The following is a 21,723-nucleotide window of genomic DNA, read 5'->3' as shown; positions in this document are numbered from 1 at the left end:
GGTTGAGCGTCCGACTTCAGCTCAGGTCACGATCTCACGGTTCGTGAGTTCGAGCCCCGTGTCAGGCTCTGGGCTGATGGCTCAGAGCCTGGAGCCTGTTTCCGATTCTGTGTCTCCCTCTCTCTCTGCCCCTCCCCCGTTCATGCTCTGTCTCTCTCTGTCTCAAAAATAAATAAACATCAAAAAAAATTAAAAATATATATATAAGTGAGGTAATTTTACTCCTCTGTTGAAAACCTTCTAATAGTTTTCCATCTTTTCTCAGAGTATGAGCAAAAGCCAAAACCCTTACAATGGCCTATAAAGCACAATGCATTCCAGTCTCTTGTTATCTTTCTGATACCATCTCTTACACTCTCCTCATATTCTCTTCATTCCAACCAGTGGTCTCCTTGCTGTTACTCAAATCCACCAGCCCTTGTCCATCCCAGCGCCTGGCATCCTCACCTCCTACGAATTCTTCTTAAAATTTAGCTTCTCAGTAAGGTTTTTCTCTGGACAGCCTATTTAAAATCACAACCTTCCTTCCCTTCCCCTCCACTCTTTTTCCAATCTGCCTTCCCTGCTTTATTTTTCTCTATACAACTCTTGACCATTTGATACACTACCTATAAACTAAATATTTAGTTTATATTGAAATATAATATACACACAGAAAAGTATATGTAAGTGTTCAGCTCAATTAATTTTCACAAACTGAATGCAATCATGTAACTAGCACCCAGACCAAGAAACAGAATATTACCAACACCTGTAGATTTTCCTCATGCTCCCTCCTAGCCACTGTGCCCTCTTCACACTCTAAGGGTAAGCACGACTCTAACTTCTGACAGCATAGATCAATTTTGCTTGTGTTTGTATTTCATATAAATGGACCCATACAGTGACATACTACATATTTTAATGATCTGTTTATTTACTGCCTATTTTACCCAACTACTAGCATGTAAGTTCCAAGACAGAAGGAATTCGTTTTGTTTATTTCTGTATACCCAATGCCTAAAAGAGGATCTGGCACAGAGTTGTAGCCCAACAAATATTTGATGAATGAATGAAATATTGAACAAATAGAAATGAGAGTAGGAGATTTAGGAAAGGCTTAACGTCTGAGCCAAATCCTTCAGGATGATTAGGAGTCCATGAAGCAGTTCCAAAAAAGAAAGGCAACCTAAGCATAGGCAGGGCCTCTGTGGTGGCTTGGCAGAATGAAAAAATAAGCACAGTCTAGAACCATGAGAAGTCAGTTAGCTGAAAGTAACGGCAATAGCCATGTGTTGAAAAACAGTGAGTTATGAGGGTGGAAAAATAGGCAGATGCCCGATCTCAAAGGGCTTTATATAAATAAGTCCATGCACAGAGTTAGAAAGGAAGAAAAGTAAAATATAGGGGACTCTAGGCACTTCCAGGACACCAGGCATTTTTAGGTGTTGACCTTTTGGAGCATTTCAGAGGACATGAAACAGGAATTTCCTTGAAGTCAACTTATTAATAACTTTTTGTAGTGACTCAAAAAAGAGTCTGTGGCCCCTATGGTAATGGTGAGAGACCTCTAACTACTTCTGAATATGTGAGAAAGGCTTCTGAATATGTGAGAATAATCTGAGGAATAAGTAACCTCCATTTTTTTTTCCTTTAAAGGAATGGACAACGCAAAATAAATCTCTGAGTCTGTCTAATTATCTTTGTTTTACCGGAATGGGGCAAGGAGCCAGGAGCTCTGCTTTCCTCACCTGCTGCCCATGACTTTGAGGAGATGGCACCCCCATCTCATGGGGAGGGATAAGCCAGAGATGCTGTGAGTGTCTTCATTACCCCTGAGGGCTGATGCCCTACATCAGTGGTTCTTGAACTTGAGAGTGGGTCAGAATCACCTGAAGGCCTTGTTAAAACACAAATTGTTAGGCCTACCCCCAGAATTCTTGATTTAGTAGGTCTTGGGTGGGGCCTGAAAATCTTCATTTCCAACAAGCTCCCAGGTGGTGCCAATGTTGCTCATCTGAGAGTGCTGCTTGAGAACCACCACCCTACCCAATGCTATCCTCCTAAACCAAGTAAGGAGGCCCTCTGCATGCTCCTGCTGGACCCAATTTCTCTCCATCATAACTCCCCTCACCCTGCAGAGTTCCCTCATTTAATCAGTGTCTTCCCCACTAACCTGTCCACTGCATGAGGACAGGAACTACTTCAATCTTGGTTATCTTTCATGGTGCAGTGCCAACGTCTGGCACCAACTAAACATTCTTCCAATGTTTGTTGAATTAATAGATGAATGACCCTACCTGGCTTACCAAAAACACAGAAAAATAGAAGAAACCAAAGAACATGGTTCCAGCCCCCTCTCCTCTACAGATAAGCATAGAAAGCATGAAAAAGTAATTGTTCTTTAGTTTCTTCTTTCTGTTCTTCCAGTGAAGTTTGAATGCTCCCTCCCAATTGTCTCTGAGCTTCAGTTTCCCCATCTATTAGATAGAGGTTTTCCAAATAAAATATAGGACACTCCGTTAAATTAGAATTTTACATAAATAACAAATATTTTTTGGCATACATATGTGGTAATGTTTGTTGTTTATCTGAAATTCAAATTTAACTGAGCACCCTCTATTTTTATTTAATAAATCTGATAAACATACTTATATGGGGATATTATTTTTCTCATCTGATTCCCACAATGATTAAATAAGTACCTATATATAAAGCCCTAGAACAGCAACAGAAGCCAAGTAAGAGTTCTATTTAAGTATTTACTATTATTTTTATTGTACCCATAGAACACACACACACACACACACACACACACACACACACACACCTGGCTAGAGATTCAACACCTTTTTTCCATTAACCTACTCCAGTTTTGTTTTTTTTTTTAGTTTAAATTCAAGTTAGCTAGCATATAGTGTAGTACTGGTTTTAGGAGTAGAATTTAGTGACTCATCACTTACATAAAACACCCAGTGCTTATCCCAACAAGTGCCCTCTTTAATGCCCATCACCCATTTAGCCCATCCCCCCAACCACCTCCCCTCCAGCAATCCTCAGTTCATTCTCTATATTTAAGAGTTTCTAAGGATTTGCCTCCCTCTCTGTTTTTATCTTATTTCATTTTTTCCTTCTCTTCTCTTATGTTCATCTGTATTATTTCTTAAATTCCACATATGAGTTAAATCATGTATTTGTCTTCGGTGAACTGACTTATTTCACTTAGCATAATATACTCTAGTTCCATCTCTCTCTCTCTCTCTCTCTCTCTATATATATATATATATATATGTATGTATATATGCATGCCACATCTTCTTTATCCATTCATCAGTTGATGGACATTTAGGCTCTTTTCATAATTTGGCTATTGTTGATAACACTGGTAAACATTGGGGTGCATGTGTCCCTTCAAATCAGCATTTTTGTATCCTATCGGTAAATACCTAGTAGTGTAATTGCTAGGTCATAACCTACTCCAGTTTTGAAAAAATTTTAAGGGATATTTTAAAATCTTGAGGTTTTAATTTATGACTATCCTATTTTATTATCTCCTTCACAAATCTCATGAACAACAAATCAGTATCTATTTTTATAAAGGTGCTTTAAATAGTTAAGGCCAAAATAAAGTAATCTCCTAATCTTTTCTTCTTAGGATAAGGTTCTAATTATTTGATCTTTTACTATAAGAATCTGTTCTTCTTCTCTGAAGTCTGTCCAGTTCCTCCACATTATATTTTTTCTTTGGTTAGGAAAATATACATTTATTATTATAAACTCACAGGAAGGAAAAAATTATTCTTCCTTCTTGCATTATTGTCTGAATTTTCCATAATCAGTACATATGTAAAATAAAATAAGCATATGCTTTTTGGCGGGAGTTTTATTTTCTTGTTTTTGTCTTTTTATGCTCAGACAATTATGCCTTTCAGCTTATTTAAGTGGATTTTTATGATTTTTATTTTAAATTTTGCCCATTATTAGTCAGTGATTTTATGACTCTAGAACCTACCCTCTTAAAAACAAACGTTCTTAAGATGTTGAAGTAATAAAAATAAAAACAAGAACATATTTAATGACAATACCACCTAACATTTATTGTTAGTGTACTATGTCCAGGAACTATGCTAGGAAATTTTAACTTTATTAAATCTTTTAATTCTCATAAGTAGTGTCACGAAAAAGATACAATTATTATCAATTCTCAGTCTTTTCGGCTCTGGTTGCTGGACAATTGCTCCACTGAACATTTCTTGGTAAGGTCATGAAAAGATGATCTGCAAGACACTAAATGGGATAAACATTTTCTGTCTTTATGTAACCTGCCAATACATATTGCACGCTCTACCTCCATGCCTCTGTCCCTCTCTCTTGTCTTCCCCTTCTTTCCTCTCTTTCTCGTCCTCATTTTCCCCCTTCTCTTTCTTCCTTGCAGTAGGGTTTGAGCCATTACACCCTTCAACAAGAAAACAGCAGCAAAATTATTCTAAAGTGGGCTTCATTTCTCTAGTGTGTCATGTACTGGTCTTTTTTCCCTCCAAATTCATTTAACCTCAGGGCCTCTAAAATTTATTTTACATTTTTTATTTTTTTAATTTTTGTTTATGTTTTGAGAAAGAGAGTGAGCGGGCAGGGAAGGGACAGAGAGAGAAGGAAAGAGAAAGAATCCCAAGCAGGCTCCATGCTGTCAGCACAGAGCCTGATGCAGGGCTCGAACCCACAAATGATGGGATCATGACCTATGCCAAAACCAAAAGTTGGGTACTTAACTGAATGAGCCACTCAGGTGCCCCTTTTACATTAAAAAAAAATCATATCTTTAAACAAATGGAAACGTATCAATGTTCATGGGTCAAAATCTTAATATGGCAATGCTATCCAAATTGACCTACAGATTCATAGCTATCCCTATCAAAATCCCACCTTGCTTTTGATCAGAAGTTGACAAGCTGATCATAACATTCATATGGAAATGCAAGGGGTACAGAATAGCCAAAACAATTTTGAAAACAAAGAACAAAGTTACAAACAAACAAAGGAAAAAAAGAGACAAAAATATGGAGAACAAACTGGTGATTTCCAGAGGAGAGGTAAGTCAGAAAATGGGTAAAAAAAAAAAAAAAAGAAAGAAAGAAAGAAAGAAAAAAGAAAGAACAAAGTTGGAGAACTCACACTTCACATTTCAAAACTTGTTAAAATATGATGAAATTAGAACTCAATAACAATGCAATTTAGGAAATAAAAAGAATGTGGAAATTAAACAACACAATCCTAAATAACCAAGGTCAAAGAAGACATCTCAAGGGAAATTAGAAAATACTCTGAGATGAGTGAAAATGAAAGCATAACATACCAAAATATCTGAGATGCAGCTAAATCAGTGCATTTACTACTCTAAATGCCCATATTAAAAAAAGAAGAAAGATCTTTCTCAATTCTAAATATTTTCTGGCACAAAAACACACACTCAGATCAATGGAACAGAATAGAGAACCCAGAAATGGACCCACAAATCCACTAATCTTTGACAAAGCAGGAAAAACTATCCAATGGAAAAAGACAGTGCTGGGAAAACTGGACAGCACCATGCAGAAAAATGAACCTGGGCCACTTTCTTATGCCAGACACAAAAATAAACTCAAGAGGGATGAAAGACCTAAACATAAGACAGGAAGCCATCAAAATCCTAGAGGAAAAAGCAGGCAAAAACCTCTTTGACCTCAGCCGCAGCAACTTCTTACTCAACACATCTCTGGAGGCAAGGGAAACAAAAGCAAAAATGAACTATTGGGGTCTCATCAAAATAAAAAGTTTCTGCATAGTGAAAGAAACAGTCAACAAAACTAAAAGCCAACCAACAGAATGGGAGAAGATATTTGCACATGACATATCAGATAAAGGGGTAGTATCCAAAATCTATAAAGAACTTACCAAACTCAACACCCAAAAAACAAATAATCCACTGAAGAAATGGAAAAGACATGAATAAATGGGCAAAAGACATGAACAGAACTTCTCCAAAGAAGACATCCAGATGGCCAATAGGCACATGAAAAAATTCTCAACATCACTTATCATCAGGGAAATACAAATCAAAACCACAATGAAATACCACCTCACACCTCTCAGAATGGCTAACATTAACAACACAGGCAACAACAGATGTTGGCAAGGATGCGGAGAAAGAGGATCTCTTTTGCACTGTTGCTGGGAATGCAAACTGGTGCAGCCCCTCTGGAAAACAGTATGGAGGTTCCTCAAAAAATTAAAAATAGAACTACCCTACAACCCAGCAGTTGCACTACTAGGTATTTACCAAGGGATAGAGGTGTGCTGTTCCAAAGGGGCACATGCACCCCAATGTTTTTAGCAGCGCCATCAACAATAGCCAAAGTATGGAAAGAGCCCAAATGTCCATCAACAGATGAATGGATAAAGAAGATGTGGTATATATATACAATAGAGTATTACTCAGCAATCAAAAAGAATGAAATCTTGCTATTTGCAGCTACATGGATGGAACTAGGGTATTATGCTAAGCGAAATTAGTCAGAGAAAGACAAATATCGTAAGACTTCACTCATATGAGGAATTTAAGATACAAAACAGATGAACATAAGGAAAGGGAAGCAAAAATAATATAAAAACAAAGAGGGGGACAAAACATAAGAGACTCTTACTACAGAGAACAAACTGAGGGTTGCTGGAGGGGTTGTGGGTGGGGGGATGGGTTAAATGGGTATGGGGCATCAGGGAGGAAACTTGTTGGGATGGGCACTAGGTGTTATACATAGGGGATGAATCACTGGAATCTACTCCTGAAATCCTTATAGAACTATATGTTAACAAATTTGGATACAAATTAAAAAATTGTAAATAAATAAATATTTTCTAATTTTGTATTATATGTTTTACTCATTAATTTTGAATCTTTTTTCTACTGTAAGTATTTAAACCTATGTTTCCTTCTAAAAATGCTTTAGCTGTATCCCTCAAGTTTTGATATGTAGTTTTTCTGAAATATTATATAATAATCTGATTTCCATTATGATTTCCTTCTGGTTATGAACTTTTTAAAATGTATTTTTAAATTTATAATGGATAGATTTTTATTTTGTTATTTTTGAAAAAGTTGTATTTATTACTTGTTACTTGCTGAGGTGGTCTATAGAGAGTCTTTGAAATTTATTAGATTTGTTCTATAGCTTAATCCATGGTTAATTTTTGTAAATAGCCCTGTGTGTTCAGCAAGTAGTTGGATGCAGTGTTCTATAATATGTCCTTTAGATTAGGCTTGTTATTTGTGTTCAAATCTATATCCTTGTTGTTCTTAGTTTGCCTGATCTGTCAATTACAGAAAAAAGTATGTTAAAGTTTTTGAACATACACATTTTTCTTAAAGATATCTCAATTTTGTATTCATATATTTTGAAGCTATAACATATACCTAAGAGTTTAACATTGTTATATGTTCCTGCTGAATTGAAGTTTTATTATTATGTAGTGACCATTCTGATTTCTAAAATGCTTTTTACCTTAAAGTCAATTTTGTTTTGTCCCCCTCCCTGTTTTCATATTGATTAAAAAAAAAAAAAAGATGAAAGATCCTAGATCAACCTTAAGTTACTAGGAAAAGAAAACCAGGGGCGCCTGGGTGGCGCAGTCGTTTAAGCGTCCGACTTCAGCCAGGTCACGATCTCGCGGTCTGTGAGTTCGAGCCCCGCGTCAGGCTCTGGGCTGATGGCTCAGAGCCTGGAGCCTGTTTCCGATTCTGTGTCTCCCTCTCTCTCTGCCCCTCCCCGGTTCATGCTCTGTCTCTCTCTGTCCCAAAAATAAATAAACGTTGAAAAAAAAAAACAAATTAACCCAAAGCCAACAGAAGGAAGGAAATAATAAAGATCAGAGTGAAATAAATGAACAGAGAACAGGAAAGCAATAGAGAAAATAAAGAAACCTAAAAGCTGAAGAATTAAAGAATTAACACCAATCTTTCACCAACTCTCCACAGAGAGAAAATTTCCCTTTCCTTCTCAACACAGAAGAAAAGGGAATACATTTCAACTTATTCCCTGTGGCCAGTATTATCCTGATAACCAAAACCAGACAAAGACATCACAAGAAAACTATTGATCAATATCTCTTATAAATATGGATGCAAAATTTTTCAGCAAAATACCTACAAACACAACCCGATAACACATTAAAAGGATTATGTACTATGGTCAAATGTGATATATTCCAGGAATACAAGGTTAGTTCAATATACAAAAATCAGTGTAATATACTGTATCAACAGAATAAAGGACAAAGATAACATGATCATCTGAATACATACAAGAAAAGCATTTGGAAAAATCATAAATTCATTCATGATAAAAACACTTAGTAAACTGGTAATAGAAGACAAGATTCTCAATCTGCTAAATTCCATCTACAATAAGTCCATATCTACCGCCATACTTAACAATTAAAGAATGAATGCTTTGTCATTGAGATCAGGAACAAAATAAGAATGTTTACTCTCACTTCTGTTTAGCATTGTAGTGGAGGTTCTAGTCAGGCCACTTAAATAAGAAAATGAAATATAAGTAATCAAGATTGAAAAGGAAAAAATAAAAATTATATTCACAGATAACATGATTTGTACACAGAAAATACTAAGGAATCCACAGAAAATACTATTACAATTAGTAAATGAATTTAACAAGGTTGCAAGAATCAAAATCAATATGCAAAAATCAACTGTATTTTTTTAATGTTTTTATTTATTTTTGAGAGAGAGAGAGAGAGAGAGACAGAGCACAAGTGGGGAAGGGGCAGAGAGCGAGAAGGAGATGCAGAATCTGAAACAGGCTCCAGGCTCTGAGCTGTCAGCACAGAGCCCAACACGGGGCTTGAACTTGTGAACCGTGAGATCATGGCCTGAGCTGAAGTCAGATGCTAACCGACTGAGCCACCCACGTGCCCCCAACTGTATTTTTTTATTAGTAAAGAACATTCCAAAAAAAATTAGGAAAACAACTGCATTTGCAAAGCATCAAAAAGAATAAAATACTTATGACTAAATTTAACAAAATAAGTATGGAATTTATAAATTGAAAACTATAAAACATCATTGAAAGAAATTAAGGAAGACCTAAATAAATGGAAAGACATTCATGTTCATAGGTTAGAAGACAATATTGTTAGATGGCAGTACTCCAAAAACTGATATATAGATTCAACACATTCCCTGTCAAAATCCCAGATGCCTTTTTTTTTTTTGCAGAAATTAAGAAATAGTCCTAAAGTTCATATGGAAATGTCAAAACGAGGATAGCCAAAACAATCTTGAAAAAGAAGTTGGAGGACTGACACTTTCCTGTGTTAAAACTGACTAAAAAGCTATACCAAGCGTTTCATTCTGTGTGGCTCTAGGATATGGACAGATACATAGTTCAATGGAACAGAATTGAGAGACCAGAAATACACCCTATATTTATGGACATGTGATTTTTGACAAGGAAGTCAAGACAATTCAATGGAGAAAGAATAGCCTTTTCAAGAAGTGGTCCTGGGAAAACTGAATATCTCTACATAAAAAATGATGTTGGACCCTTATCTCATATCATACACAAAAATTAACTTAAAATAGATCATATACCTGAATGTGAGAGCTAAAAAATCATAAGACCTTTAGGGTGCCTGGGTGGCTTATCAGTTGAGCATCAGACTCCTGATTTCAGCTCAAGTCATGATCTTGCAGCTCATGGGATTGAGCCCCACGCTGGGCTCTGCAGTGGCAGCACCAAGCCTGCTTGGGATCTCTCTCTCCTTCTCTCTCTCTGCCCCTCCACTGCTTGCACATGCATGCTTGCTGTCTCTCTCTCAAAATAAATAAACTTAAAAAAATTCATAAGATCCTTAGAAGAAAACATAGGAGTAAATTTTTGTGATCTTGGAATAGGCAATTACTTCTTAAATATGACACCAAAAGCACAAGTGACAATAAAAATAGATAGATGGGGGTGCCTGGGGGGCTCAGTCAGTTGAGCATCTGACGCCTGATTTAAGCTCAGGTCATGATCTCAGAGTTGTGAGATAAAGCCCCGCACTGGGCTCTGTGCTGAGCATGGAACCTGCTTAGAGTTCTCTCTCTCTCTCTCTCTCTCTCTCTCATATTCTACCCTTCTCCTCTGCTTGCTCTCTCTAAAAAAAAAATAGATAAATTGTACTTCATAAAAATTAGAAACCTTACTGCTACAAAAGACATCATCAAGAAGTAAAAAGAGAACCACAGAAGGGGAGGAAGTATTTGCAAATATACTTTGGATAAGGGACTGGTATCCAAAATATATAGTTTTACAACTTAATAATTAAAAAATAATTCACTTTTGAGTTATTGAAATAACTCATAATAATGGAAAATAACTCATTTTTTAATGGGCAAAGGATTTGAATGGATATTTCTTCAAAGAAGATATACAAGGGGCGCCTGGGTGGTTCAGTTGGTTGAGCTCCCGACTTCAGCTCAGGTCATAATCTCATGGTCTGTGGGTTCAAGCCCCATGTTGGGCTCTGTGCTGACAGCTCAGAGCCTGGATCCTGCTTTGGATTCTGTGTCTCCCTCTTTCTCTATTCTTCCCCTGCTCACACTGTCTCTCTCTCTCAAAAAAAAATGAATAAATGTTAAAAAATTTTTTAAATTAAAAATAAAAAAAAAATAAGATATACAAATCACCAATAAGCACATGGAAAGATCCTCAACATCATTAGCCATCAGGGAAATGCAAATCAAAATGACAATGAGATACTATCATATTCACTAGAATAACTAAAATTTTAAAAACAGATAATAATGGGTGCTGACAAGGATATTGAGAAATCGGAACCTTCATAGCCTGCTGGTGGGAGTGTAATAGGGTGCACCCACTTTGGAAAGCAGCCTGGAAATTCCTCAAAAGGTTAAAAATAGCTACCAAGTGATCCAGCAATTCCACTCCTAGGTATATACCAAGATAAATTAAAACATGTATTAGCACAAAAATTTGCACACCAGTGTTCATAGCAGCATCATTCATTGTAGCCAATAGATGGAAACGACACAAATTTCCATTAACTGATTAATGGATACATAAAATATGGTATATCCATACAATGGAATACTATTCAGCAATAAAAATAAATGAAGTGCCAGTACATGCTACAAAATGATGAACCCTGAAAACCTTATGCTAAGTGAAAGATACCAGTTACCACATATCATATGATTCCATTTATATGAAAGGTCCAGGGGCGCCTGGGTGGCTCAGTTGGTTAAGCGTCCGGCTTCAGCTCAGGTCGCGATCTCGCGGTCCGTGGGTTCGAGCCCTGCGTCGGGCTCTGGGCTGATGGCTCAGAGCCTGGAGCCTGCTTCCGATTCTGTGTCTCCCTCTCTCTCTGCCCCTCCCCCATTCATGCTCTGTCTCTCTCTGTCCCCAAAATAAATAAACGTTAAAAAAAAAATTAAAAAAAAAAAAGAAAGAAAGGTCCAAATAGGCAAACCTGCACAATCAGAAAGTAGATTAGTGTTTGCCTAGGACTAAGGGACATGATGGTAGGAATGGAGAGTGGCTGATAATGGATATGGGGTTTCTTTTTAGGGTATGAAAATGTTCTAAAATTAGATAGTGGTGATGGATGAACATTTCTCTGAATATACTAAAACAATGAATTGTGCATTTCAAATGGGTAAATTTTATGGCATGTAAATTATATTCCATAAAGATGCTTAAAAATATTTTTTAAAGTATAGTTTTTTTGGAGTAAAAACATAATATATGTTCATTATACAATGTTGCATAAGACAGGTACAAAGAAGAAAATAATATGTATTTTTATATGTCTATAATCCCATCATCCAGAAATAATTGTTAATAATAATCATAATCATAATCATACTTCCTCTTTTTGTGATGAAATACACCCTGCTTTCACTCACTCACTTGGGTACTTGTGGATGATTCTGAAGGGCTGGTTGTTCACATCTGTCTCTGTTACGCAGCAGACATATTTCTCATTTAACTTGACAGGGTATTTCAGGACAGGGAACACCCTGTAGAAGCCATTCATCTGCTCCTCTGGGACCTATGGTACTGTGATTGCTCAGGTCTCTCTCTGCTGGGTCAAGCCAGGTCACGTTGGGCATGAGGTACCAGCCCTTAGAGATGCACATTGTCAAGGCCTCATCAACAATCCTATCAAACTGCACCTGGGGCATTTCAAAGTCTGGCTGGAAAAAATAACAAAACAATTAGTTTCTTTTTTATTTTGGCCTCAGGAAGCTCAAGCTAGCAGAAATCTTGCCCTTAGTGTTTACATTAAGCCTTATGGAGGTAACATATCTTAAGATTCACTGTGGTTAAACTTTTGATGTAGGCACTGAGAGAAAATCACGCTATACATATGCTTCTACCCTGCAGGTCTCACCTACCACTGCTGTATTTACTTTTGGAATCTTCCCCTCTCCAGGGGTTCATTGCAGACCCTCTGCTGACCTCAGACACCCTGCTGGAGTCACAGAAGATAACAAATGATTTTCACCACCACCTTCTTATCTCTACCAGCACTTGCCCTGGAGGGATTCTACTATGCCTCCCTCCACCCACAGGAGGTCTCTGGTGAGAAGAAGACCACTCTCCTATAATCCTGAGAAGGGTGAGCATCCCTGGGGCATTACAAAGATCAACTGGTCCAATCCCGTATTTTAACAGTGAGAAAATGAAGCCTAGAAAAGCTAAACAAGTTATCCAGAGTCATCCAGAATTAGAACTTAGGCCTCCTAATACCCAGTGCAGGACTGGTCTCGCTAAACCACAGGACATAGGTCAGGGTTTTCATGTAGGAGAATTATATTATATAACATTTTGGGCTTTCAGTGTTACAATTTGTTTGGTGAGTCTGGGATAATGTCTGTGGTTTTTGGTTTTGTATATATATTTTGTTTGCTTGTTTGAAAAGAATGGGTAATATAGACAGGTGCAGATACAGCAATTTTGGTTCAGAGCAGTATTTTCAGCTAAGATGAATTCCATGATGGGTATGAGAGGAGCCTATAAAAATTTGAGTAGAAGAGGAAAACTGACAACACCAGAAGAGGAAGCTTACAATTTATCCCTATAAACAGAGATAGAACTTAAAACCAAGTTCATTCAATAAATGCCCTTACCTTCTACTATTAGCTTAATTGTACTTTCACCTCTTCCATTTGGTGTGATGGCTGAGCACTTGTAGCTTATCCATGAAATACACATATCTTAGTAAAAGTGATAGAGTCCCCTCAGAAATTTCAGCCCAATCCACAGAGACTCTTCCCTCATACAAGAAGTTTTGATCCTCTAGTTGCTCTGTGTTATTGTGAAACTTATAGACCAACTTTGAGAAAACTTCAAAAAGATCATAATACCTGAGAAAGTGGTAATATTCTTTATCATCCTCTACTTCATATTCCCCCCTTTGATGTCTTCTCTTTCCCAAGAAAACTCAATATTTTCTGTGCCCTCCACAAAGGAGAAGTGGCAGGAGAGGGGAAAGTCAGTGAACGGGTGGACCCGTAACTCTTCTATAGACACTGAGAATATCAAAGAAGAAATGAAGTTAGTAAAGTATTTATAAAGGCTAGTGAATGCTGCATCAGGTCGGGTTTAATAACAGATAAAATGAATAATTCTAGCTTTTTTGAGCAGAAAGGAATTTAGTATAGACAATTAGATGTTTACAGAATTACTGGAAGGTTGGAGGAATAAGCCCAAAGTAGGGCATAGAAGGTAAGACCTGCAGTGTGTGTGTTCTGTCCTTCCTCACATTATGCTAGGCTCAGAACAACACTTCAGAGCTGGTCTGCCAGTGGAACTGCTGCCTCTGCCATATCAGGAAGCTGGTAAATCAGGAAGTCATCACGGCAAGTACTGACTCCAGAGCCAAACCGCACCTGCTAGATTCACACGGACAAAAGAAAGGATGCCTCGTGCAATATCACCTCTCTCCCCATTCAAATCAATTGGTGATTCAATCTGTGAGCAAATGTATCTGATTAGCAGAGTTTATGTCATTCCCAGAACCCAAACTGTAAAGCAATCTTAGAAATGTAGTTTTTTTTTTTTGTTTGTTTGTTTCTTTCTTTGTTTTACTCTCTAGCCTCAGCAAGGTACGAAGGCAAATTAGAAAAGCAGAAACAGATTTTTAGTAAGTCAGTCTATTCTACTTGTCACCAATACCTACTGGTCTGGGCAGAGTTAACAACAGGAGGAGCTGAGGGCTGGGAAGAATACAGCCATGCACTCTGTACTATTCATTGAATCATGACATGGAAATGATTCCTGATCTGTTAGAGCTGGAAGAAGGCTTAGAGATCATCTGATTCAATCTTTGAAACCATTTTTTCCAGAGCCCATCCCAGAAGTTGTCACTGACAGCCAAGAGAAGATCAAATCAGTGAGACCTCCTTTCTTTTGCCAACTCAATCAAAACAATCCCTCTCTAATTTACTTTATAAATTGGGCTTCCAAGTTGGAATTCTTCTGTCAATTATTTTGGCTACTGAAAGACAAAATTGAAACTCAGGAAGCAGAGTTGCTCGGGGTCACAAAGTAAGATACTGGTAGCAATGCAGAAAGAAACAAGACATTTCAGAGTTTAAAAAGAAAGTTTCAGGTCACAGTTACCACACTTTTGAGCCTATAAAACTAAGCTCCCAATTTGAGTAAGACAGAATAATGAAACTTAAGCATTATGAAAGTAGGGACTCTGCTAAGAAGGCAATCTTTTTTTCTCCTAGGGACACTGTGCAGGTAACAGACATCAGAAAGGAGGAAGAACCAGTCAGTGTGATATAATAAAGTGAGACTAAATAGAAGGGAAACATAGGGTCACCTGGGTGACTTAGTCGGTTGAGCATCCGACTCAGTTTTGGCTCAGGTCATGATCTCACCGCTCATGAGATCGAGCCCCACGTTGGGCTCTGTGCTGACAGTGTGAAGCCTGCTTGGAATTCTCTCTCTCCCTCTCTCTCTGCCCCTCCTCCGTTCACTCTATCAAAATGAAGAAATAAACTTAAAAAAAGAAAGAAGAAAAACATAGGTGAAACACCAAGGGGAAATCCAAATTTTAAATGTTCATAGGCAAGGAAGCTTCTGAGCCATCAGCCCAGCAAAGAGCAGCCAGAGAGATATCCAGTAGGGTACATTCCAGCTAAACAATAGTTGCAATCTGCTCATTCATCAGTGGCAATCATGTGGCTATTGGTGGGGTTGGGCATAAACTGTCCACAGAGTACAGAGACCATATCTTAACCATCCTGTTTCACCAGTGCCTAGCACAGGACTTGATGCAGTTAAAAACTATCCAGTGTGATTTTATGTGTCAACTTGACTGGGTCACAGGGTGCCTAGGTATTTGGTCAAACATTATTTTTGGCACGTCTTGGAAGGTGTTTTGGATGATATCAACATTTGAGTTGGTAAACTAAGCTGACTGCCCTGTATAATGTGGGTGGCCCTCCTCCAATCAGTTGAAGGCCTGAATAGAACAAAAAGGCTGACCCTGTCTTGAGTAACAGGGAACTTCTGTTTGACTGTTTGAGCTGAGACTTCAAACCGAAAAAAAAGGCTCTTTTTGGGTCTTAAGCCTTCAGACTTGGCAATCACTTTGCTGGGTTTCCAGCTTGCACACTGCAGTTCTTGGGACTTCTTACCTCCATAATCACATGATCTCTTTATATAGATTTTGTTTGTTCTGTTTCTCTGGAGAATTCTGATTAATACATCTGGTGACATGTATCAAGTATTTATATTGTGCTAGACATATTCTAATAGATTTTCATAAATTTAATTCATTTAATCTGTACACTAACATGGAGGTAGTTACTGTTATTATCCCCAATTTACTACTGAGGAAACCAAGGCACAAGTGAGGTGAAGTTGCTCAGGGACACATAGCTAGTAAGTAGTAGAACTATGACTCAAACCCAGGTAGTCTGGCTCCACAGACCTCCATCTGAACTGTGTTCTTCCGTCTACCAGTAAACACTCATCTTAAAACTGATGAATGAATCAACAACTAATTAAATAAATGAATGAATATAAAGGAAGGCAGATGAGGATGGAAAGAAGGAGGCAAGGAGAAATAATCTGTAAAACCTTTAGAAGGATAGATACACATATAAAAACTGAAATGTTTTCTTCTTCAAATTGTTATTTGTCTAATGTGGTCACAATCAAGAAGCAGTGGATTGTGGTTATAAAAAAAATCCTAATCTGAAGAGGTGTAAATCTAAGTTCTAGTTCTAAGCCTCCCTTACTAGTCATTTGGCAATGGGCAAGTCACTTATTCTCTCTGGGTTATAGTTTTCTAATGTATAATTATGATAAAAATACCTGCCCTGGGCTTGTTACAAAATACCTCGGGATCTTAGGGCTGTTTTTATATGACATGGCTCAGTCATTTTTCAGAGAGACAGAAAGAGTGGACCAGATGGGTGGATGCCTTAGTAAGCTGCCCTTCTTGCTAATTTCTTATAAAAATATATAGCTTACTCATGAGAGGGCCTTAATTCTAGCTTCTCAGGTTACACCCAGGAAGTCTTGCTACCGCTGTACCCCTCCTGGTCCCAAGGGAAAAGGTCTCAGACTCAGGAATCCAAAGCCTCTAGCCAAAGAATGACGAAAACACAATCTACTGATGAGTAATTGGTGATGTGTCTGATGTGTCTACAGATGATCCTACTTGAATCTGAATAACTCATTTGTCTGTTTCAACCTGTGCTATATTTCTAGCCCATTGTGTCTTTAGCTTCCCAAGGTTTAAGAAACTGAGCAAAAGCTCAGCAAACAGCTAATAATGTGAGAAAACACTTTGAAAGCTGTAGAAAGATACTATGTCTGAAGCACTTACTGTATACCTAGCACACAGTATGAGGCTATCAATATTGCTATATTATTAGAACTAATGCACCTTTCTCTTTCTCACCTATATACATATTCTTTCCTTTATCTGGTTGGGTTATTCTTGACTGTGAGTGGACTGCCTCCCTACACACACACACACACACACACACACACACACACAGTAACCAAGCATCAAAAGAACAGAGGTAGTAAATGCAATCTGGATGAACCAGGCCTTACACTAACTCCTGAGTGGATCTCTGGAACCTAAGGATGCCTTCAAGCTGCTGCCATCTTTGAGACTGGCAGAACGGCTGCAGGTCCCTGAGAGATGGCCTGTGTCTGACAACTATAAAAATGTCTGATCATTTTGTGCAGTAATTATATTGGAGGTTTTGGACACGTGTGTTTCTATAAAGTCTTTTTGCATATATACTTTTGGTTAGTTTGGTTACATTAACATTTTCAACATATGTATACTGTTCATCCCAACATTTTTGAAGAATTGAGAAAAAAGAATTATAAAAACCCTGCATTGACTACCTATCCAGATTTTTCAGGACAGGTCTGGTTTCAAATATTCTGTGATACTATACCCGAAATCAACACTTGTCAGAGTTATTTGAAGTGGGGAAGAATGTCTAGATATTTTTGTTTCAGTTAGAGAAGTTCAAAGCATAGGTGTGAATAAGTGTAATTATCTAATATAGACTTGAATGGACAAGCCAAATTGGGGGTGGGTGTAGGGGTTCTCATTTAAAAAGTAAACAATTCTTTACAATTTGTGTCTGTTAGATTTTCCCATCTGTTCTTCAACATTACCTGTGAAACAAATACAACATTGTTATTCCCATCCAACAAATGAAAAGACTGAGGTTCAGGGAGACTAAATCATTTGCTTGTTTTTCCTCAAATCTCCAAATCACTATTTTCCTCACTGTTCCCAACGCTGTTTCAGAAATACCCACAAAGGTTTTTTGAAAAGTGACTCACCTGCATCATGAACGAGCAGCAATATGTTCACGATCACCAAAAAGCAAGACATTCTGTAAGGAACAAAAAGAAAGGCAGAAATTTTGTCTCAGCCAAGAAAGAGTGTGGGCCAGCATAGCCTAGCCACACCCTCCTGGGTCTGAAGAAGGCCTCATAAATACCCACTCCAGGCTGCACCCCCACTACATGTACTTTGAGCAGACAGGTTTCCAACACCTCAGCATTCTGTGTGGGATGCCCATTGAATTAAGTTCACTCAGGCTGACCCTGTACCTATTTGTTGGATTTGCTATATGAACCTGGAACTCTATTCCTATAATGTGAAAATCTGTCTCTCTAGATGAGTCACATTTGAATACATTTGGATCAAAGTCAGTCCTGGATGATATTTGATGGTCAGTGACAGCTTCCAAAACAACTGCTGCTGAGCTTCTGGATGTGGCTGGGAGAGAGTTAGCAGTAGAGGAGGTATAACAGTAGATATGCAGGCATGTCTGGGAAGTTATGAAGCAATGCTTCCCAAACAGAGAAGAATAACCAAGAGATAGTACTGTGTAGCCAAGGCTGCACTTTATGGAATTAACAAGCCTGGGACACCTCTGAAACTGGTAGGAGAAAGGGGGGCTCAGGGCATGCTCAGTCCCTTTGAGAAGCCCTTACACATACAGGTGAAGTCAATCTTATTGTCTGGATCCACTCTCTCTCTGGTCTCATCTCTCAAGACTCCTCCACACTCCAAGGTCTACCGGGAGTACCATGCCTAAGTTATGGTGCTGTCCAGACCCTCCTCACCTGGCATGTCCCCCCTCACCACCACCCTCACCTGCCCCCCTCTACTCACTTATCATTCAAAACTCTGCCCTAGAAGCACTTCTTCTCAAAGCCCTCCCAGATCCCAGTCCAGTTAAACATTCCCCCTTTTGTATTTTGAATATACTTTTGTCATTGCATTAGATCACATTGTATAACAATTTCTTTACATGTTCTTTTGTTCCTTACTATTTCAGAGAAGGAAAGAAAGGTAAGGTTATGATATCCTCTCAGCATATTTTCCTGCTTCCTCTTCTTCCTGTAATCTATTCAGGAGAAAAAAAAATCTGCCACAATCCTCCAGGCTATGATACACCATACGAATAGCAACTATATATCAAATGCCTACGAAGGACAATCTTAATCTTAAAAATAAGCCTACGAAGTAAATATTGTTTCCATTAAAAAATTCTTTTTAGGGGCGCCTGGGTGGCTCAGTCGGTTAAGCGTCCCATTTGGCTCAGGTCATGATCTCGCGGTCCGTGGGTTCGAGCCCCGCGTCGGGCTCTGTGCTGACAGCTCAGAGCCTGGAGCCTGTTTCAGATTCTGTGTCTCCCTCTTTCTCTGACCCTCCCCTGGTCATGCTCTCTCTCTCTCTCTCTGTCTCAAAAATAAATAAACGTTAAAAAGAATTTTTTTAACGTTTATTTATTTTTGAGAGAGAGAAAGACAGGGTGTGTGTGGCGGAAGGGCAGAGAGAGAGGGAGACACAGAATCCGAAGCAGGCTCCAGGCTCTGAGCCATCAGCACAGAGCCCGATGTGGGGCTCGAACTCACGGACCGCGAGACCATGACCTGAGCCTAAGTCAGAAGCTTAACCGACTGAGCCACCCAAGTACCCTGATATTGTGTCCATTTTACAAGTGAGGAAACTAAAGCATACAGAGGGTAAATAATTCACCCAAGGCCATCCAGAATCAAGACTCACCTTTCAAGTTAACTGAAGTCTATGCATGTCACTTAAATTCTGTCCTGACAAACCTCTACAACTTTACCACACGCTGTGTGAAGTCCCATCACCCAGGGCATCCGGCAACAGAACAGGAAGCTCATCAGCTGATGAAGCAGCACAGGTGACTTGTGGAATATTACAAGAAGTCTCTTTCCTAGAGGTCTATTAGACCCTGAAGAGTATGCACTCTCTGGGTTGACTATTTACAGATACAGAGGTCTACAGAAGAACAGGAGCATAAAAGAGCAGACTCTGCCAGCCAATAACCAAATAAAACATTTCTGTGGTCAGTGGGACAAGTGGAAAGACTCTTTGCCAAGCTTGTATATTCTAACTAGGAATATGACTAGTGAATGACAATAACCATTGACTCAGAAAATATCTCCCTGTGGTAAATGTAGTAAAGAATTTGAAAGATATATCTCAAATAATATAAAATTTAAAAGGCAATATGCCAGCTAGCGGCTACTAGAGCTATAGGCAAAAGAGAGGTGTGTGGGGGTGTGTAGAAACGAGAGAAAGAGAGACTGTAGTCAAATGTCATAGAGAAAAAAAAGTTGTAGGAATGCAATATGCCTTTTCAACTGGATAAAATTTCATTATCTATTTCTAAGATATTTATTTCCAAGGAAAGTTTTTCATGATTAGGAAAGATATACATCTTAAAGCCTTCCCAATTCCCCAACCCTAGGAGATACAATCTTTGCTCCTCCCTACTTCTACCATACTTTGTACTTTTATATAGTACTCACTCAGTTAACAAAGCATATTTTTAGTGCTTCTAATAGTAATACAGATTCATTGTAAAAACAAGTTTGAAAAAATAGAAAAGAATAAAGAAGAACATTACAATCTCTTTTAAGTCCATCACCCAGACAACCACCATTAACATTTTGGAATTTTCTCCTTCAGCCTTTTATATGTGTACTTTTTAAGGAGAACTCAGTTTGCATATACAGTTTAGTGCCCAGTTTAATTTTCTCATGGCATTGTTTTGTGAGCATTTCTACATCACTAAAAATATTCTTACAACCTGGTCTACTTTGTTTTATAGTTATTTGTATGTATATCTTATCACCCCCACTGGACTATAAGCTCCCTAGGGGCAAGCCTAAGTCCTCTTTGTCTTCCGTATGTCCATCATGGTGTTCCATATGTTGTAGGCATCCATAAGTCTTTTTAACAAATTAACAAAATTAAATCGGATGCAGTGTTACAAAGTTTTACTATATAACAGGAAAGAGAAAAAAAGGAAAAAAGAAATTTATACACTACTAAAGATGAGTATTAACTAAATCAAAACAGACAACTCCAGCAATGTACCCAGGTATTGCCTCTAGGGCTTGTACCATTTTCACCTCACATTTATAGAAAAACTATGAGAAGTCTATGAGCAAGCTCTATGCAGACACTAAATGTAAGGGGACTAGATACAGTTGAGGTGGATACCTAAATGTTTCAGTCACATTACCTTTCATTTGGCTCTCCAGTTCACCATCACAGCCAACAATTTCTCTAAACAGTCTCTTTTTTTTTTTAATTTTTTTTAATGTTTATTTATTTCTGAATCAGAGAGAGACAGAGCATGAACGGGGGAGGGTCAGAGAGGGAGACACAGAATCGGAAGCAGGCTCCAGGCTCTGAGCTGTCAGCACAGAGCCCAACGCGGGGCGTGAACCCACAGACCGTGAGATCATGATCTGAGCCGGAGTCGGAAGCTCAACCAACTGAGCCACCCAGGCGCCCCTCTAAACAGTCTCTTTAGTGAAAGGGCTTACCTGTGTGGCAGCTGGTGCCTCTTATCAACCTGGTGAGAAGAAAAGTGAGGAGGTAGCATGTCTTTGAAGGGACAGTTGTGTGGCAGTCCCCAGCGAGAAGGCTCGGTGATACTGTTATTACCAAGCTGTTGCAGCAAAACCTCAGTAAAGAACTCCATGAGACTTAATATTTCTAATAGCTGCATCTGTTGGCTAAAAAAGGAAGTGTTTGCAAGGCATTATGGTTGAAGAGCAAAACCAAAAGAATACCATAATGTCTAATATTGGGGAATCATACTGTGCTATTTTTTTAATCATATTTTTGAAAAAT

The 21,723-nt window shown here is 38.3% G+C and overlaps 1 long non-coding RNA gene across 1 annotated transcript; it reads left to right on the top strand.

Annotated features, from left to right (window-relative positions):
* Window positions 1–150: 150 nt before the first annotated feature.
* LOC102901288 lies at window positions 151–14,135 on the top strand. Its single transcript, XR_441125.4, has 3 exons — window positions 151–1,795; window positions 12,420–12,654; window positions 13,811–14,135. It is a non-coding gene; the product is annotated as an uncharacterized LOC102901288 (long non-coding RNA).
* The last annotated feature ends 7,588 nt before the right edge of the window (window positions 14,136–21,723 follow it).

This window comes from Felis catus, chromosome C2 (genome assembly GCF_018350175.1).
Source record: "Felis catus isolate Fca126 chromosome C2, F.catus_Fca126_mat1.0, whole genome shotgun sequence".
Taxonomy (NCBI): Eukaryota; Metazoa; Chordata; class Mammalia; order Carnivora; family Felidae; genus Felis; species Felis catus.
Note: the sequence above shows the minus strand (reverse complement) of the source record. Positions and strands in the feature narration are given on the sequence as shown.